The 12524-nt window shown below is 36.6% G+C and overlaps 1 protein-coding gene across 1 annotated transcript in view; it reads left to right on the plus strand.

Annotated features, from left to right (window-relative positions):
* The first annotated feature begins 202 nt into the window (after positions 1–202).
* Positions 203–12524, plus strand: part of ZBTB38 (zinc finger and BTB domain containing 38) — a 28470-nt gene continuing 16148 nt past the window's right edge. Inside the window, exons 1-2 of the mRNA XM_009890002.1 lie at positions 203–533; positions 5032–5141. The gene's annotated coding sequence lies outside the window, so the exon portion shown is untranslated. The remainder of the gene's footprint in view (positions 534–5031; positions 5142–12524) is intronic.

Genomic DNA, 12524 nt, shown 5'->3' on the forward strand with positions numbered 1-12524 from the left:
TTCTTCTTGCGTTTACTGTAGTTTAAATAATGTATATTGTATTGTTAATTAATGTGAATATCGAATTAAAGCACTTGAAACTTACATATTTATTATGCAGGTAGGAGGCACGTCGAATCTATTTTTAACTCTTACGCAGTCCACGTTGTGCAATGGGCTTTGGTTGTCGAGTTTATATTTTCAGCTGTGATATCAATAGGCTGATTTTCAGTAAATGTGACAAGTGGCCTTTGCAGTGGTCAGCTTCAAGCTTTGAACTCTCTGAGGAGGAGAAAAAAAAAACCAACACAACCTTGTGTTGCAGTTTCGGAAAACCTTGGATGAGGACATTTTTTTTTCCCCACTCCTGCTTTCCCTGTTGATAAACTCGGTTCTCCTGATCACGGTCTATTCAAGCTGCTTCCCATCTGATTTTTGACTACTGCTTCTAAATAATTACCAAGAAGACCAAGAACAGAACTTATCTCCATTGCTTTACATAAAAATGGCTGGGTGCCTTGCCATGCTAACACTGCACTAAGTGGTACACGCAGGTAGGTCGAGATTTGCATGTTTTACTGATTTCTTGGTCAGTGTTGCAAGAACATGAAATGGGCTTGGGAATGTAGCTTTCAGTTAAAAAATGTATTAAACTGTTAATGAAAACAACCTAATGTTAAATTGTTGGCTTCACATATTGGCATGACAATCATTCTTATCTGTTTTTAAAAAAATCTGTTGTGAAAGTAGAGCAATCATGTCTGTTAAAATAATCATATGTACTAAGGGCGTGGCAACGCTTATGCAACAAAAGAATTTTTGAAACCCTATTGATTCAATTCCATTTTAAAGCTGACTATAAGCATTACTAAGCTTGCAGTTAAAATGCAAAAATAAAAATTGAGGTAAGAAAAATGAAAAATATTTAAATTCTGTCGTAAGCGGTTTTGGGTTTTGTGCGAAATCTTTAATAAAGATTAATATGCTTTAATGCTTATATTTTCAGTACTAGCTACAAACATAAACCTGCAGTATTTCTTTTTATTTTAAGGTAGAAGGACTTTAAAGAGAGAGATTGATATAGATGGCCCTGTCAGCTTAAACTGAGTATCAGTTCACTGAAGTGTGGTTTACTTCACACAAAAAAGGGTTATGAAATAAAAACTTAACATCCTTAGGAACAAAAACCTGATTTTGAGCATTAAGAATACAAAGAATGATGAGTATTGTATTACTTACACCAACTTTGGTAATGTATTTGTTTCAGATTAATACTGGGCCAGAACTGGTTTCCTTGGCAACCAAATCCTTTTAAAAGGTGCAATAGTAGAGATGTAGAAAGATGTTATTCTCTTTAATAGCAATATCACAATGCAAATGGAAATTCTGCAGTTGTTTCCTTTCAGTTCTAAACGAGAATCTGATCTCATTTTATGGTTCCATGCGGCTATAATTTCTTAAACGATGCCATGTTTATAAAGCTGTACACAACAAAAAACTGTTTTATTCCTGTTTTGCATTGGTTGCTTCCAGAAACGTACCCCGGGTTCTTTTTTTAATTTAGCCTAGTCTTGCATGTAGGTCAAGGTTTGTACTGTGTGTACATAAAGTGATAGTTTCATTATCACAAGTATAAAAGTATCACTGAAATATTTAGCAGCTGAGAAACATAGAGAAGCAGAAGTATGTTTCAACCTTCTTTCACCCTTGCTGAATTCAGCCACAGTAATGCTAATAAACCTTTCTTTAAATAGTGGACCCATTCTGAAGTTCAGGTAAAGAGCTGTGTTTAAGCATACTGGAAAAGAACTTCTGTCGGGTCTTAAACAAGCCGTGATAGAATAAGCTCACTTGTGGTCTGCGATAATTTTCAGACCTTGTAGATCTTGCAAAATTTAAGTATTTTAATTCCTTATTTTTATTTTTAGCTAATAGTTTTAACAGTATCACTAAAATTCAGTCTTATGTGTACCACAGGTAACTGCTTATACAGAATCAGATGTTACTAAATGTCTCCACTGAGCTTGTAACGTAGTGTATCTCCTTGTGAATCTCCTTTGTACGTGACTTGAGGAATTCTCACTACTGCAATGAGACTTTTGCAGCAGGGTAGCCATTTTCCTTTCATGTCCTTGACTTTAAAACGCCTAGTACATTTTGTGTGGATGAGGACCCGGCACTGAAAGTTAATGCAGAAAGGTATTTAGAATCACAGCCAATTATCAGTAATAGCCTCGACAGTGTCAGTAATATCAAACTAATGCTCATTTATTCCTAAATATAGCAGTTCAGGGCATTCCAAATAAACAGAGTATAACTGTTCAGGAATATGACTTGTCATCTGTCTTGATAGGCCAATGCTTAATAATGATAATAAAACCATTTGATTCCTAATTACGAGATTAGTTTGATGCAGTGCAATATTCCCCTGTTCCACCTAAAGAAGCAGAACTGAAAACGTAATAAACATTATCTCTCAAGTGACATATTAAAGTTTGCATTTTTTTGTAATTTGATTTATCTCCAGGAGCTCGCTTCTGCTGATTATTTTCCTGTCTGAAATGTTAATATGGAGTGCGCCATTACATGTAGTTATCAAAATTGCATTTCTTTGTTTATTTCTTGTGTGGTTATTTTTAAAGGAAGTTGCTGAGCAAACGCTATGTAGAAGCAAGCTATTTATTGCCGCTGATATTTATCTTTAGAAAAGATGGGGCACTTAGCGATAAACTGTTTTTATTACGTCTTTGTGTTCAAACATACCCACTCAAGGCATTTAAAGGAAGCGTAGCTCCGTTACATGAGCATGCTTCGCTATGGTTGTTTTAAATCCATTTGCAAATTTGCTCTTTTGTTAGGGGGTGCAAGTCCCCTTGTAATTAATATGACTGAACTCAAGTGCTTTCATGAGGCTGGAAAAACTCACTGGCAGCATGTGAACGGTAATTTCTTCTATCTAAAGAAACTGATTTATTTATTAAGGAGGAGTCTAGTAATTAGCAAGCTGTTTCCCGTTTGACTATTATATGTGGGTTGCTGTATGTATTTTAATGGCAGTTACACCCAGCTGATGCAGTGTGTCAGAACGTTATAGCCAAAGGTGCCATAAGAAATCTTGTGTAAACTTCATCCATTTTCTTCTCTTTGGCTAAGGGATCTAACCAGGGCTCGTAGGAGCAGGTGCAGTTTTTCACACCTCCAGCGCTGCCTGCAAATGTTATTGTTTGAGGGGGGCTGGGTTTTTTTTTCAATTTTATCATAGAAGGCTAATTGTTGATACTGAATCCTCCCTTTTATAATTGAAATGTGTTCTTTGATCCATGCAAATTCCATTTCTGCCCAACAGAAAATCTATACAAAGCATGAGTAAGAATGAAATCAAACTAAAAATCATTCACTCAGACACAATCCTACTTGCTTTTCAATGACCTTTCTGATTAAGGTTACTTCTGCCTCTAAACTTCATTTTGATTTGAAACTGCAGGTGTCTCAGTTTGAAACTATCTGTGTTCAGATAATATTTGTCAGACTATTAGACAGACTCTGGTAGTAATAAACAGGTACCAATTAACCCTTTTGGGGCACCTATTGTCGGTCGTACTTTATCACATGAATTGCTTTATTATGTTTTAAAAGGGATTTATTATGTATAATATTACTTTTGAATTAGATTATTATCCAACTTGGGAATTCTCTAGCTTTGATAAGATCTTTTACTGCTGGATTCTTCCATATGTGATGTTTAAGCTTCCCATTCACCATAACATTTCACAGTCATTCGTGAATCTATTTTATTGGTATTTGAAGTAATAATAACGGCTTCATGCAATTTTCTTTCATTTTGGCCTTTGTTACAGCAGATGTGAGCTACAGAATAGTTATTCAAATCAAGATATACTAAAACATGCTCAGCTAAACCAACAGAAAAAAAATAGCTCACCTTCTTACCTTTTAAAGCCAAAGTAATGGATCCTGTATTTCCTGTATAATGTTATTTATAAAAGTGTATGGTATATTTGCAAATGGAAGATGGATCTATGTATTCGTAATTGCTGCTATATAAATGCCTATCAGCTGACTCATAAGACCTTATCCGTAAGATTTTGCAGTTGCTCTATGGAACAATTTAATTTTGTTTAGTATCTTTGAAACAAAGCCCCGTTCTGAATTATTTTTACACTGTTACTTTATAACCTTATTAGGATGTTTGATACATAATAACATAAAATCAGGATGTTTGACAATGACAAATAATTATTTAAGCAGAGAGATACAGGAAGTATTTTCCAGAGAACAAGAGTTGCCTAGAAATGTTGTTATCACAGCCACTGTGATGATATCTGTGACAAAAAAGACCAAAAGAAAAGTGGCAGAATGGAAAGTGGAGAAAGAAAAGGCCTTTTCAAAGACTGCAAAAAAAACACGGAGGCTTTTAAGATAAAGGATAACTTGTCATTGGTTTCAGCAGTTTATGTGGCGTCAAGGGAGTTTACTAGTAATGATGTGTGTTTCTCCCTGTACCATGATTTGTTTTCTAAACTGGCAAACTGTGAAGCTAATCTTAAAATACTACTGTTTTCCACTGACTTTATCTTGTGAAACTCAGGACTAGATTAACTGAGGAAGCTGTGAAGCCTCCATTATTTGATGTCTTATTAGGAAAATGTGTGAGAAATAATTTGGATATCATTGAGGTGGGAGAGGGAAATAGACCCAAGGATGGGTTTTAGTCTAATTTTTCCAGTGACCCCAATGAAAAATTATTTTAAACTTGAAAACAACCGTACATGTCTGTCTAGAACATATTATGAAATATTATTTCCAGTTTGCACTACACAGGTCAAACCATAATAAAAGAATGCAGGCAGAAGCACTATTCACAATAGTTTGGTTAATGCTACTGTTTTATTGCTAGTGTGTTGTAAGCCTCCCAGATGTAGATTTGGAGTCCTACAGCACTCCAGGGAAAATTCTGATGAATTATACAATGTATCTGGAAACTAGTATTTGTCTAATAATTTAGTCATTAAATTTGGATTTTCCCCTTTGCAGGCTGATACCCAGCAGCCACAGAGTTCACAAAATTACTGAGATGGTTTTGCCGAAAATACCTGTCGATACCACTTTTAAAAGACTCTAACAGAAGAACAACCTGATTTTAGGTGGGTAAGTTTATGGGGTGATTATAGCAAGCTGAAGTCTCTTTAAAACTCACATAGAAAGAGTGCTAAAATATTTAACACTTTAAAAACACTGCATTACGTGGTTTTTATTTTTCAGCTAAAGTTCTGCCTTTTTTATAATCATTTAAGAGTTGGTCTCGTTACGGTACCGCATTGCTCCATCCTCATGTCAGTCTTGTTGGGTTTTTCCAGCTCTCGCTGGATTTTTATTGCCACAGAGGCCGGACAAACAAAATCAGGCAGAACAGATCTTTGAAACAGGTTGTTGTAGCCTTCCATGATCTGTACAAGCCGAACACATTGGCAGGCAAGCAAACCTCCTGAGCTTGCCAGAATGTTAACGCTGGATCCCAGTCACTAGTGTTCATTACAAATCTATGGCATGCAATAAAGGCAGAGGAACTCTTTTAGTGCCAATGCTCATTTCTAATTTCGTTGTTTTGGTTAAGCTGTATATAGTTCATCTAATCTCTACCTTTATACATGACTGTAATCAGGGGTAGTAAAAAACCTCTTGAATGATGAGATGCTAAGAGCACTTTGTAAATGCAAGCATAGTATTGTGATAAATAATCAGGATATTTCAAAATAAGAGTTCCACATTTTGCATGGCTTTTTCAAATACTAGCATTTTCCTTTCTTCTTACTGTGCATGTGCAATAATCTTGGTTAAAATAAGTATGCCTGGTATCTGTGCTTTAGATTCGAGATATACATGTATTGAATGAAAGAAACAGTGAAATGCTGATTAATTCATTAATTTTGAATGTGGTTCTTTGTATCAAAGAGTATAATTTGCGTTATAGAAAGGGAGTAGTTTCATTGATTTTAGTGGCAGTATTTGCACAAATTTCTGTAGGAAACGGTTTGTTGCATCATAGTCATTAATGCTGTGATACCTCTATGTAGAAATAAGTAATTAAGGCTATCACGCAGAATGTAAGATAAGGAACCAAATTTAAAAAAAAAAACAACACACAAAACCAACCCTCTTCAGTTCCTAGAATATCTCAAAATGTTTTCTGTATTTAAGTTTACTTTTAATACTCAATGTTGTATGACGTACAAAATGGTAATAGCTTTTCAGAGACAATAAGATGGCATAGGTGGTTTAAACTAATCAGTGAAACATTAAAATTAGATAAATTCAGGTTACCTGGACTTACAGAAGCAATGGGCTACAAAATCTAAGTTGTACCTATTTTAAGTAAATTATCATAGAACACTTGCTCAATATATTTTAGGTAGAATACTGGGCCATAACCTGTTTCCTTGGCAACCACATACGAATAAAAGGTACATTAGCAAAGCTGCAGATGTGTGTCAGCGAATGCTTGTTAAGCAGCCCAATACATTTACATACCATGTGCTCACAATAATGCATGCATCTCAAAAATCACCATATAAAAAGATTTCTGCGTATGGCCCAGTGTGAATTCTTACTACTCAAAGGTTTTAACCTAAAACCCTCATGTTTTCAATGGAAATATTTCTTGTGATTTTTTTTTTTTAATTGTGTTGTAAATTGGACTTGCAATAACTGGAGAAAATTGGGATGGTAGGCTTGGTCTGCAAATTGAAACCTTTCTCCAAGATTCCAAATACTTATAGCACTGCTTTAAGATAACAAACTATGGATGGAAATTAAGGTTTACGGTGTCTTTCAGAAATGCTCAGGCATTCCAAATTTGAATCTTGTACCAGCATTCCGAAGCAAGTATGATTATACTGTTTTACACAGTGACAAACTAAAGCCACTAAATAAAAATGAAACTGATGTTGCTTGTAGCACTCCCATTCTATCCAACATACCCAGGCAAAGAGATATGACCGAGTGTTGGCTTCTAATAGTCAACAACAGAAAAAGGTGGTGGGGGAGAAAAAGCTGTAGAAGTCATCAAAATGGCAGTTTTTCATGGACTTTCAGAACAAGATTTGGATGTAGCATTTAGGCAGTACTCACACTTTCTGTGCAAGTGTTTGTATAGTACTATTTTGGTTTATATTCCTGGATTTGAAAGAAGTTCAGATATATTAGATCAGTTTTGACAAATTTGTTTACTGACTCCAGCAAGTTTACATGCAGGTTAATTTTGGCCTTTCTTCTTACAGTATTCATTTTTATGTAAAATGAAAAGTGTATACTACCCTTCCGGTTAACTATGTTATCCCAAGATAATATATCTTTAGGAAGTAAGTCTAAAATGCTAATCATTAAAAAGACAGAAGAAATGGGAATCTGCAAATCCTGAGCCTAAATTCAGTTGGTGTAATCTAAGAAGTTGTTTATGTGACCAGTAGCCTAATTAAAACCCTCTTGAAATCAATGAAAAGATTCCCATTGACTTTTTTGGAGTGTACAATAAGAGAGAAGGCTTCATAGACAACAATGAGATTTAGCAAATAAAGGATATCCTGACAATGTCAAACATTTCTGTAACACTCAACAGTCAAGTGTACCAGAATCTAGTATTAATTCCACATAGTTTGAACACAATCACATGAATCTTTTCAAGATCCTGAACCGTAATCAATGTTGCTATATACCGTCATGTGCTACAATACTCTTAAGTCTTTTGAGCAAATAAGAATTCGGGAAATTATTGAGGAGATGCAAATCAATTGCTTTTTTCTTTTTATTATTTGTTGCTCCCCATCTGAGCTGAGCTCACTGTGGGGCCAGGATTTGTGTCTGGGGCAATTCTCTTTGGTGGCAGAGCACACAGCACAAACCAGAGCTGGAACCATCAACGTTTTCTTCCTACTGCCAGCTGCTACCTGCTTTTGCTACAGTCCTCTCCATCGCGCAGGCAGAGGGCCTGCTGTAGCTTTTAGGTTGGAATGTGCAGCAGGATGGGAGAGGAGGAGCAGAGCTTGGGCTGGACCACTTAGGTCAGTACAAAATGAAGCATAAGAATATTTAAGAGCATACAGAGTTACTGTGTATCAAATAAGTTGTCATAATAAACAGCCACACTAAAGTGATGATTCAGAGTAACAGCTATCACTTGTGCATTGGTTTTGGCATGCTAAAGTTTACCAATATAACAGCAAAAACATAAAAATATTTTGCAATGTTCTAAGGAATATTGGAGATCAGTGGTGGCCAGTTAATGATTTGAAGACCAATTCTAGCTTTCTGTGTCCAGCCATCTAGCAGACCAACTAAATCGGGTGTTTCCAGGGGAAGGGATTTAACTCTATTTTCAGTCTAGCCTGATTTGCTACATCAGCTGTAGTAAAGGGCAAGAACGGCTGCATTGGCCTGGCCCCCGGCACACCTCACTGAGAGTAACAGCAGTCCCCGAGCATGCAGCTTGGCTGCTGCTTTTGGGGATGTTGGTTCAGATATTCAAGGCTGTTTTCTCTGAAAGTCAGAAAATGAGAGGCTGGGTTCGACTGCTTTTATTTTGTCTTTCTGATAACTGAACGGGCAACAGAATACCACATAGTAATTGTCCAAAAGGAACAAAAATGTTTAATATGCTACTTTGGCTTAAAGCTATTCAAATATATAAATTACTACATTTGACAACAGTCAACAACAGAAAAATGTCTGTTGTTGTCACTCTGTCTGCAAACATAGCTTCATGATTGCAATTGATCTATGCTAGCTAAGGACTGTGATATGTCCCAGAAGTGTAGGAGGCTAGAACGTGGCTTGTCAGCAGCACATAAAAAAATGAAATACTTAAATGGAAAAGAATACTGAGATTGTTCAGAGATAGCAAGATGTAAAGTCAGCTGATTCTTAGTAACAGCACAACATGAGCTTTTCTATTTTGTGCAAAAGAAGAATTTGGATTTATGTCAACTATTGCTGTCGCTTCATTTTCTTTTTGGACTGATGGAAAGACAAAGGTATACTTATACCTTTAAAACTTGCTTGTGTGTGTTCTGTTTAGTGTTAATGGGAGTCAGATTAGGCCATGCGTGAATTGTAAGAAGGCAACATACCTTGGACAAAGACTTTCTTTAGCGCACATGCACAGCTCAGAGTTTGAGAGCCCAATGAGTTCTGCCAGGCTGCTCTCCTCTCAACTAGGCTTGGAGGAGCAGAGAGCTGCTGCAGGTCTCCATATCTGTGCTCCTTCTCTCTTCCTCTTCGTCCACTTGATGCTCGAGAAGAAGGGTTACACAAAGGAACTATTTCTCATGCTACAGAAAGGGGAGTGAAGCCACTTTGGGCTGCTGGGCTCTTCTTGTGCCCCACTTCTGAGTGAAGTGTTGGTCTGCCTGAGGGGTGCAGGGGAGCTGTTTTCCTCCTTGGCAGCATCACTGGCTGCTTTGACCTCAGCAGTGAGAGCAATGAAGACGACAGTCCATCCAAGCGTTTTTCTCATGGATATGCTGGCCTGCTGTAGGCACCGAGAAGGAAACCAACCAAGCCCTGGGCAAAATCCTGTCACTCATGAGGAATTTGCAAGAGTTGGTAATGCTATATATGTTGTTTCCTGCTGTTTAAGAACTGAAACTGCTTGACTAGAGAGGAACATTGGAACATTTTTTCCTAGGCAGTCTGAAATACTCTTAAGGAAAGAATACTACGTGTCATGAGTTGCAGAAGTGAGATTATCAGACTTCAGTATCCAACCACCACCACTTCAGTAACCTTGGAACAAGGAAAAAAAACAAAAAAAAAAAAAAAAAAACCCAAAAAAACCTTGGAACCTTTTTTCTATATTTTAAAGAAGTAAAAGTTTGCTGAAAATTTTCTCTATACCTTGCAATATTTATATGTTATATTTATATGTTTAATGGGAATTGGTACACGTACACCAGCAAAATTGCTATTTTTGACGTATATAATTTGTATTGTGGCTTACAACCTGAAATCAGGACTGCGGGTGCAGATAAATTTCTCACAAATATCAATGAAGTCCATTCACATAGGTCTGACTCCAGCAACAGTTCCTCCATTTTCTTTGCATGCAATTGCTTTTACATGAAACATTATAATGAAAATGTAAAATCCTGGGTGCAGCCAAGATGGCCTTATAAAGAATTTTTTACTCTGAAGAACGTTTTTATTGCACAAGGATCTAATGAGACTGTGAATTCCAAATAGCTCAAATTATATATATATACACACCTATATGGAAATTAGTAACTTTAATTACATTACTAGTCACAGAAAAGGTGATTCTTGTTTTTTAGTGGATGAGCTGAAGTTGCCTTAAGAAAACACCCTATCGATTAAAAAAAAAAAGAGAAAGAAAGAATGAATCTGTTTTCTCCAAACCTGTTACATTGTCTATAGATAGTAAGAGCCAGAGCATCAAATGGTCAAGTACAAATAAATTAATGTTTCTAAGTTGGGGGTATCTGCGATACAAATTATGATTTTGCATCTGATTTTCAAAACCATTTAAAATAATCAATTTTAATTAAGATTTAGGGGGAATTCATAACCTAATCGTCCTTAAATTTGTTTCATGTAATCTAAAAAGATGCTTGAATTTATTGTTGTTCAGTAATGCATTTCTTTCTTTTAAAGGATTACAACAGGTTTAATTTAATCCATATTATTGCATTGTTACTGACAACACATTTGTCACAAATACTTCTTAAGGCACTTGTGTCAGAAATCTTCATTAATGCATATTAATATATAGATACGCACCTAAAACACTAATAAAGAAACAATAGTTAAATAAGCAATAGACAAAGTCCAAGATTAAAAGTAACCTACATGTGAGTATGGAAGTTTGCTTCTCAGTTATGTAGGCTGGAATAAAAAAGAAGGTTGTGAAAACTTGGACACAATTTCTTTTGCAATCAATACCACTGCGTTCTTCAACTATTTGTTCCACATCCTGTAAGAACAGCTGAGTTTGTCATGAGATGAAAGAAACCATTTTTTGGTAGCAGAGTCTCCTAAGCTAAAAAGATACTCATTGCTTCAGTAGGTGAACTTACTTCTAAGAATTCCAGTGATCCAGAAACAGTAATTAAACTCTCCACAGAGATGTTTAGTATTTCTAAGATGATCTATTAATGTGGATTGTGTAAAATAGTGAAAGAAGAGGGATGTCACTGACATTACGACAATTTCCTGACACGAACAAATTTCTTTCCGTATCTTTTAAACAACCAGGAAAGCATATGATAGTTCCAAGACAGAACGCTGGAAAAAACACCTCCCCTCTTTATAATAGATTGTATATCTTAAGTTGATATTAAATAGTTTTCATCAGATGATAAGCAGCATTTATCACGAAGGGGCTCTAGCAAAGTTCTAACTTCCAGGCCTGTCAAGGGTGACAATGATGAAATAGTTCATGCTTCTGCATTTATTTTTTTTTTGGTCTAAAATGAATCCATTCCTACTATTCAGTGCTTCTAATGCATAGGCTTAAGATTTGAAAAGAAAATAACTGTCCAGTAAAACCTCATACACAATACCTTGTAAAAATAAACACAGATTAGCCTTGGGCAAAATTAATATTTTCGAGCAAGCTTTAAGACAAAAGCAAATTGTCCATTTTTCTAACAGCGTTTTCTACCTGTCTCAAAGCCCAGTTTTTCTCTAACCTTCATGATTTGAAGCACTGGGAAAACAGGTTTTGCTGACTATTTAAAGTGAGAGGCAGAGAAAGAATATATAGGAAGCCTGTACTAAATCTACTGGAGCATCTGGCTAAATGAAGTCAGGCTACTTCCTTCTTGATCGAGGTAAGCATTTGTTGGTGCTTATGGAGCACTAACAGTATTGCTGCACTTGAGTCCTGAGGCAGTAAACAATCTTAAGTAACCAAAATTAGAGAATACGGCTACTGCTTAAAATAAAAATCCTCGTGATACTCTATGAGTTTCTATATATGCCTAAAAAAAATGATTACTATAACTAGCTAAGGAAAATAAGGTAAATGTGACTATACCTCAGTAACCAAATGTAGTTTATTTAAGATAAATTTTTTCAAGGAGATATTTAATCTCTCCTTTTTTAGCGGGAAGTTGCAGAAGTTACGCACAGAGCTGTGCACCTCCATAAACGCTTTCTCTTTCTTCATGCGAGGAAGGCTTTGAAGGAGAGAGTAAGGCAATCGGGATCCTTTGTTAGGATTGAGAGGAATTCTCAACGCTGTGGCCAAAACCGCACGGACGGCGGTGGAGCGCGGGGCTGGATGGAGGGAACACTGCATTTCCTCATCGTGCTAAATTTACAGTCCGTGCACATAAACAGCTTGGCCGCTACGCGAAGCGTCCCACCCGCCTGCCTCAATCGAGCAGAAAGCGTTTGCCGAAAGAGAGGCCCGTGACAAACGACGTGGCGGTCGGCGGAGGCCGAGGGGGACCCAGCCCCCGTCCCACCCGCGAACCCGCTCGCCGGCGACGATCGGAGCAAAATGGCTGCTGCGC

This window comes from Charadrius vociferus, unplaced genomic scaffold, assembly GCF_000708025.1.
Source record: "Charadrius vociferus isolate BGI_N301 unplaced genomic scaffold, ASM70802v2 scaffold650, whole genome shotgun sequence".
Taxonomy (NCBI): Eukaryota; Metazoa; Chordata; class Aves; order Charadriiformes; family Charadriidae; genus Charadrius; species Charadrius vociferus.